Source organism: Macrotis lagotis, chromosome 2 (assembly GCF_037893015.1).
Source record: "Macrotis lagotis isolate mMagLag1 chromosome 2, bilby.v1.9.chrom.fasta, whole genome shotgun sequence".
In the NCBI taxonomy this organism is placed as follows: domain Eukaryota; kingdom Metazoa; phylum Chordata; class Mammalia; order Peramelemorphia; family Peramelidae; genus Macrotis; species Macrotis lagotis.
Window position 1 is genome coordinate 162,993,126 of NC_133659.1, and position 9,120 is coordinate 163,002,245.

Below are 9,120 nucleotides of genomic sequence, written 5' to 3' on the forward strand. Positions count from 1 at the left end.
TGATATGTCTCTTAGAAAAGAGTATATCTGAATGCCCGGCCACAGTCCATCCCATCAAATCTACAATTTTGTTTTCAATTTTGTGCATACTCCATTTTTAGGATGGATATTGATAATCTGGAACTCATCCAGAAGTGAGTACTGAGGGTACTTGAAACCATGTCATTAGAGGCATGATTGGTGGAAATGGTTAAGACCAAAGGAGAGACTTATATATGTCTTCAGATATTTGAAGGTTTTTCATGTGGAAAAAGGATGTCTTATTCTGCCTCACTCCATTATTTAGAAATAAGAAGTTACACAAAGACAGATTTTAATTTAATATGAGAAGAAATATGAGTTGGAAGGAACCTTAGAAGTCACTCCCTTATTTCTTAGATGAGGACAGGATTAATTGACCTTCCCAGGATAACACAAGGAGTAAGCTGCAGAACTGACATTTGAATTTGTGTCTCTTATTCCAAATTTGAGGTCTTCCCCAGTCTATGTGTGTGTGAGCAGAGGCAGAATGACTTACTTTGGACACATTAATGGGATTTATATTTCAGGTAGGGTTGGACCAGATGAGTTCTGAAATTGTTTGCCGTTCTGAGGTTAAATAATTCTATAAAATGGACCATTTAGGGATAAATAAGTGAAAAAGGGTATTCTGAAACAGCTACAGGCTAGTTTTTCAGTGAACACCAGCTCTGTTCCACATAGAACCCAAAAGGATTTTCTTTCTGCCTTTTCAATCTGGGTGTGCAGTTTGTACTCACTTTGGACAGTGCAGGTATTTTATCCACAGAAAAATCCAGGGCCAGAGCCACCTCCTTGGCTGCCATTAGAAAAGAGAAGATTCTTTACCACAGTAACTGCCTTTTCTTTAACTCAGCCCAGCCCCAAACATTAGCTCATTGACTCTTCATAACATGATCTACGTGCATAGGCAGCCAACAAGGCCTGAGCAAGTTGGTTCCTGTCAAGCCTAGCAGGCATTAATGTCCGTGTTGGCATAGAAGAAATGATACTTCACAGTCCATGAACAGAGAGAACAAGGCAGTCTGTGAAGTTTGCATAATCTGAAGAAGGGTAACGTACATCAGCCACATCAAGAATCAGAATTGACCTGAAACCTAAATCGTTACAAGTATCCATTATGATCAGCAAAGAAGAAAAACTACCAGCAAACTCATGAAATCCAGGTAATTGTTGACTAAAATTCAAATCTTTTGCCTTTAAGGGAACTATCTATAAAAACTGACAAGATAGTGTTTATATACATACATACATACATACATATATATGGAATTCATAGTACATATATCTAGCCTTGCTGAAGGCAATACCTGGAATTGCTTACTAGATGATAAACACCTCTAGATCAAGAGACAGTATATTTACCATATTGGTCCAATTTGAGTAAAATCTGAATGTTCAACAAATGATATTTGTACTTATATGTATTCTTTTCAGATTTCATTTTATTTTATTTATTTATTTTTTTTTAGGTTTTTGCAAGGCAAATGGGGTTAAGTGGCTTGCCCAAGGCCACATAACTAGGTAATTATTAAGTATCTGAGACTGGATTTGAACCCAGGTACTCCTGACTCCAGGGCCGGTGCTTTATCCACTGCACCACCTAGCCACCCCCAGATTTCATTTTAAAGGTGAATCTTACATTGAGGTTTTTTTTTTTTTTTAGGTTTTTGCAAGGCAAATGGGGTTAAGTGGCTTGCCCAAGGCCACACAGCTAGGTAATTATTAAGTGTCTGAGATCAGATTTGAACCCAGGTACTCCTGACTTCAAGGCCGGTGCTTTATCCACTACGCCACCTAGCCGCCCCTACATTGAGTATTAATATAAACATTTTTGTATCTTACCTAGGAAAATGCATTCCCTATGGCAGGCAGCTGAATGAATGACTGAGACTCTGGTTCAGAATTGTTTTGGGAGGTCCAAATAAGATTTCATTGGTTTAGAGCTGTCCTAGTGAGAAAACTCCCCTTACTAGTGCAGTTCACCAACTGCTCTGCAGCAGTATGTAGTCTTTGGAAGGACTGAGAATTTGACTTATCCAGTATCAATCATTACTTGTCAGAGTTGGATTTGAACCGAGGTCTTCCTGACTCCAAGCTAACAATCTACTGTGCCATACTGCTCCTCAAACAAATGACAAAAGTTGACAATGAAAATGTAAACACTTACATAATTAATGTGTTAGTGTCACAGAATTTCATAGTTGTAAAAGATCTTAGAAATTAAATGAATCCATCCAGTATCAAAAGAATCCCTGTATGACATGAAAGATAAGTGGTCACCACACATTTTGTTTGAAGTCCTCAGATGATTTGAATAATTCAAGTTATTAAATCTTTACTCAAATTAAGGTCAAATTCACCTGATTGCAACTTTTCTCCATCAACTTAGAGTACCAAGTTCTGACTTCCAGGACCAAACAGATCAAGTCCACTTTTCAAATACTAGAATATAACTTAAACACCCTCTTTTCTGAACTAATCTGGTTCCTACTATCTGTCATGTGGCAGGAGCTTGAAGACCTTCATCTTCTTGGTCATTATCTTTGGCACATGCACCAACTTATTATTCTAACTCAAATGTGTCTAGAACTAAACACAGTATTCCCATTGTGGTCTGACCACTGAAGAGTATAAAATAGCAGAACTATCACCCCAGGTTCTTGGTTACTGCTTCTCAATGTGACCTCAGATCACTTTGCTTTCCTTGACTGCCAAGAAGACTCATATTGAACCTGTGACCCACTGAAAACCATCACATTTTAACAACTGTTACTTTTGTACTTGGTAATAATTGATTTTTTGAAATCAAGCATGATTTTACATTTATCGCTGTGATTCAATGTTCTAACTCACTGTAAGATTTTTTTTTTTGCATTCTGATATATCTGAAGATTGGAAAAGCTGTAAAAGTCATCAAGATGCACAGAACCCAACACAGATCCCAGGGGCAACCTTTCAACTTGACACTGGATCATTAATGATTAAGATCAAATCCACTTTATTGCACTTTACTGCAATAATACTAGCCAATCACTTCTGAACCCACTGATTTGTAATATCTAGTCCACATTTCTCCATCTTTTCTACATGTGAGACTTTATCAAATGCTTTGCTAAAATCTCAGTAAATTATATTATTCTTCTAATTAACAGTGCAGTAGCTGTTTTAAAAAATGGAAATAAGCCTATTTCTGAAAGTCATTTTGCATTTGACCACTTCTTTTTTTTATTAAAGATTTTATTTGAGTTTTACAATTTCCCCCCCAGCTTACTTCCCTTCCCCCACCCCACCCCCCACAGAAAGCAATTTGTCGGTCTTTACTTTGTTTCCATGTTGTACAATGATCCAAATTGAGTGTGATGAAAGAGAAATCATATCCTTAAAGAAGAAACATAAATTATAAGAGAGAACAAGATCAGACAACAATAAGATAGCAGTTTTTTTTTTCTAAATTAAAGGGAATAGTCCTTGAACTTTGTTCTAACTCCATGGTTCTTTATGTGGATAGTGTTTTTTCTGGTTCTGCTCATCTCACTCAGCATCAGTTCATGCAAATCCCTCCAGGTTTCCCTGAATTCCCATCCCTCCTGGTTTCTAACTGAACAATAGTGTTCCATGACATACATATACCACAGTTTGCCAAGCCATTCCCCAGTTGAAGGATATTTACTTGATTTCCAATTCTTTGCCACCACAAACAGGGCTGCTATGAATATTTTTGTACATGTGATGTTTTTACACTTTTTCATCATCTCTTCAGGGTATAGGCCCAGTAGTAAGTAGTATTGTTGGATCAAAGGGTATGTACATTTTTGTTGCCCTTTGGGCATAGTTCCATATTTCTCTCCAAAAAGGTTGGATGAGTTCACAGCTCCACCAACAGTGTAATAGTGTCCCAGATTTCCCACAACCCTTCCAACAATGATCATTATCCTTTCTGGTCATATTGGCCAGTCTGAGAAGTTTTAATTTGCATTTCTCTAATAATTAACGATTTAGAGCAATTTTTCATATGGCTATGGATTGCTTTGATCTCATCTGTAAATTGCCTTTGCATGTCATCTGGGGAATGGCTTTTTTTTAAAAATATGACTCAGTTCTCTGTGTATTTTAGAAATGAATCCTTTGTCAGAATCATTAGTTGTAAAGATTGTTTCCCAATTTACTAGATTTCTTTTGATCTTGGTTACAGTGGTTTTATCTGTGCAAAAGCTTTTTAATTTAATGTAATCAAAATCATCTAGTTTGTTTTTGGTGATGTTCTCCATCTCTTCCTTAGTCATAAACTGCTCCCCTTTCCATGACCACTTTTTTTAAATATTCCGTATCAATTTATATTTTTTGTTTTTGCAAGGCAGTGGAATTAAGTGACTTGCCCAAGGTTAGACAGCTAGGCAATTATTATGTGTCTGAGGTCAAATTTGAACTCAGATCCTCCTGACTCCAGGGCTGGCGCTAGCTACCCCTTCCCTAGCTCTTTAATATATTCCTGAGTCCTGACAAATAAAGGTCAGGCTGTTTTGACCATTTTTGTAATTTCTGTTCTCTTCCCTCTTTTGAAAATTCAAATACTTAAACCTTTTTCTGTTTCTGAGTTCTTGCAAGAACTTTGAAAGACCATGGGATAGTGGCTCACTATTTGCCAGGGCCTTCAGTTTTCTAGTATCTGGTTTGTCTGGGACAAGTAAGTGATTTTGAATACATCAAGTTTACTTATCTGTAGGGTAGTCACTTCATTCAGGATCTCAGTTTCCTCAACTATAAAATGAAGGGGTTGGACTAGATGATCTGAAATCTCCCTTTTGGCCCTAAATCCTGCCTTTCAGTGATGTCTTTAAATAATAATAATAGTAGCATCCTTTAAGGTTTGTAAGGTTCACTGCTTAAATTTTCTCATTGTCTAATACATATTTATAGCTAAAATACAACTGAATGATATAGGTTACAGTATTTAGGAGTTGAAGTTAAAGATTACTTATCTATAAAATAAGAAAGTTCATCTAGATGACCTCTCATCATCTGTGTCTGCCTATAGTCTTAATGGAATGAGCATAGAATTTGGAATGTTAAAATGCCTATGCTGCTTAATATTTGGACCACTAGGTGGCACAATGGATAAAGCTGTAGTCCTGGAATCAGGATGAATTCAACTTTACATTCTAGTTTGTGTGAGCCTTGGTAAGTCATTTAACCCTATTTGTCAATAGGTTCCTTCTGGAGAAGGAAATGGCAAACTATTCCAGTATTTTTACCAGGAAAACCCAAATGAACTCAGAATTGAAATGGACTAAACAAAACAATTAAGTATTTGTATATATTTGATCTTCTATAAAATGAAGGGGTTGGACTATTTGATACTGATCACTGATGGGCATTAGCCAGAACTTAAAATCAATTCCATTGTTATATGAATAACAATAATTCTAGCTCATGTAATCATAGAATTTAAAGATTTGCAAAGTGTTTTCTTCAGAATGTTGGTATATGTCCAATTTCGGTGAAAAGAAAATTAAAGCTCAGAGATAAAGTGATATGGTATTAGAACTAGGGTCCAGATTATTGTCAGAGCTATTTTTTGAATTTAAATTTTTTTCATTCAACTAAAGTCATTCTAATTACTTCCTTCCCCTTTTAAAAAAGAAAAATACCTTACATAAGAAATGGATGTAGGCAGATTCCCAGATTGGTCATGTCTCTCCCTCTTTCTGTTTGTCTCTCTTTTCTATATGTATATTTTAATATAAATATGACTCAATCTGTCTTCTGATTTCATTATTTCTCATGTTTCATCATGAGTCCTCTGAAAGCATAGTTGATCATTGAGCTGATCAGAGTTCTTTTAATGAACTCTTTCAAAGTCATTTGTCTTTGAGATATTGTGTAAATTGTTCTCAAGAATCTGCTCAGTTCCCTCCCTCTGCCTCAGTTCATTGAAATCTTCCCAGGTTTCTGTGAAGTTATCTTCTTCAGAGACTGGCTCTTTACTACCATCACTGCCAAAATGAAAAAAGGTTGTACATTTCCATTTCCTCTTTATTTTTTGGATATAGATTCTAGTGGTGGTATTTATTGTTCAAAGGGTAGGCATAGTTGAATAATATTTGAACATAGATTGCTTTCCAGAATTGACTGGACAATTCACAGGTTCTGCATTAATGTACCAGTTTTTCCTCAGGGCCCCAGCATTTTTTTCTTTTTTTGGACCAACTTTGACAATTGAGGGAGTAATTGAACCTTAAGAGTGTTGCTTTAATTTGCACTACTCTAATTACTAGAGGTTTAGAGCATTTTTTTTAATATGACTATGGATAGCTTTGATTTTTTTCCTTTGAAAATTGCTTATGCTTTTTGTTTGATTTTTTAGAAATTGGGGAATGGCTCTTACTCTTATAAATAAATCTGAGAAAATGAGAAATGAGACTTATCAGAGAAACTTGGTGCAAGATTTTTCCCATTTACCCCAATTTTAGTTTAGTTTTTTGTTTGATCAAAAACTTTAATGTCCAAATTGCCTTGTGATACTTTCTCTTGTTTGGTAATGAACTCTTCTATCCAGATCTATGTCAGAGTTCTTTTCACTGAACTATGAGGCATAATTCAACCTCTTCATTTTAGAGAAGAAGAAATTGAGATGGAGTGATTTGTCCAAGGTATTGAGTGGCATAGCTAGAACTAGAATCTAGATCTTTGACTTCTAGTCAAAGTTAAGTGTCCTTAACTAAACACCACAGATCATGCTGCAAACTTTGTATACTAAAGTTTGTTATACATATAAAGGTTGTTGGATTCATTGTTTGATTTTTATGGATTGGAGTATTTCACAGTCCCCTAGGGGATTCCAAAACCTGACATTTATTTGCAAAACTTGCTTTCTTGCTCTACTCCCTCTCTAGGAGGACAGCCACTGGAGCCTGTAAGATTTGTTTTCCTTTAAGCTTTCCCATCAGTCTTTGTTCCCCTTCTTCTATTCTCTTTTAGTACAATCTTGCTGATCCTCGAGTTGAGAATAGGTGATCCATTGCATCTAATCTGAACTCCCCTGGCTACCTTCTTTTTCCTTCCCTCTTTTTTTTCCCCTCTAAATAACAAACATGTTCTATTTCTGATTATTTTTAGTCGTGCCTTCCTGGCTTTCTCCTGCCACTCTTCCAGACTGGAAAATCTCAAATCACTTTTGATTCTTCTCCCTCATTCCTTATATCTAATCAGTTAAAAAGACCTATCCATTCTATCACCTCATCTCATATTTATAGACTCTCCACTTCCATGACTACCACCTTAGTTCAGACCCTCATTACCTCAACCAGATGTCTACAATTGTCTAGTTAAATCATCTAGCTTCTTGCATCTTCCCTATTCAGAAACTTTGTCAGTGATGTCTTAACTTCATAGGATAAAGTAGAATTCCCTAGTCTGAAATATAAGACCTTTTCCAGTCTGATTGCAGCTTTATTTGGTTTTCCCATCCACATGCTCAACACTTAAACCAAAAAGAAATACACTCTATTTGTTGTTATGTCTTTCACTATCTCCATGCCTCCATAGTCTTTCCATAGCCACTGATTGTTTCTCTTCAAGGTCCAGCTCAGGTGTCACGTGTTCCATGAAACCTTTCCTGATATTCACTGGCCATGATTAATTCTTCCTCATTTAATTTCTTGTCTTTTTTTTTTTTTGGTTTTTGCAAGGCAATGGGGTTAAGTGACTTACCCAAGGTCATACAGCTAGGTAATTATTAAGATTTGAACTCAGGTACTCCTGACTCCAAGACTGGTGCTCTATCCACTGAGCCACTTAGCTGCTCCCCCTCATTGAATTTCTTAGGGCATTTTGAACCTCTCTTCCTACTCATCACAAGTAAGATGGAATTGAATTTATTCATCAAGCATTTAAAAAGAGCCCATCTTGTGACATTGAGGCACTGAAAATAGAGACAAATATGAAACAATATTGTTCTCAAGGAACTTATATTTTATTGGAGGACATAGACAAAATTTATATAAAGTACATGTCAAATACAACTAATGTAATTTCCAGGGGTCAAGGGCATTCACTGTTATGGGGCATTGGGGTAAGTGGCATGGTTTAAGCTGAGCCTTAAAGGAAGGCATGGATTTTAAGAAATAGCAGAAAAGAGGAAAGAGTTCAGAGAATATTTTATGTAGACACACAAATGGGAGGTAGAATGTCCTGTACAACCTACAAGTTATCATGACACACATGAAAGAATAATAAGACTGACCAGGGCTTTAAATGCTAAATAAAAGTTATTTTTTCTGTAGGTAATTATGAGCCACAGAAATTTCTTTGGCAAGGGAGGGATATAGGTAGACCTTTTCTTTAAGAAATATAAGTTGAACTCCACCCCACCCCCTAAATCAGTTTTGCAGCTCTGTCTCTTCCTCACTTCCCATACAATTCAATCTGCAAACATTTGCTGATATTTAATGACACCACATCTTTTCTACCTCTGTTTCCATAATATTGCAAGCTCCCTTCTCACCTCTCCCCCATAAAAACCCTCATTCCCACCCATGTGGACTATAAGCCTGCCTTGTAGCACATCATCCCATTTCTGCTGTCTTCCCTAATTCAAACTATTTTTCAGACTGGCCAGACTAAAACATCTTTATGCATAGAGGTGTTCGTGTCAATCATCAGTGACTCCTGTTGTCTGCTTCCTAGGCATGATACTCCATGACCTCCAATTTGGACTACTGTGATAGCCTGCTTCATTTGATTTCTGCAAATTCAGGAATCTGAAATCTTTCCCCTTCCTAATCTTGACTTCACACAGTATGTTCACAAAGTATGTTCCTGACTATGTTGTTCCTTTGTTCAAGAAGGTCCTAGGGTTCCCCAGTTGCTTCTAGGATCAAATACAAACGCTTCTGACATGTAAAGCCCTTCACTATCTGACTTTTAATGTGTTTTTCCAGATTGATTGCACATTAACTGCCATAAAGCCCTTTGTGGTTCTTCCAAAGTGGTGTCATCTTCCATCTTTCTGTTTGCAGAGGCTGTTCTGAGCCCTGAGGGCCACCTAGCTTGTTTCAGAGCTCAACTCTGCAGTACTGTTCTGTAGTTCCTCCTAGGAAC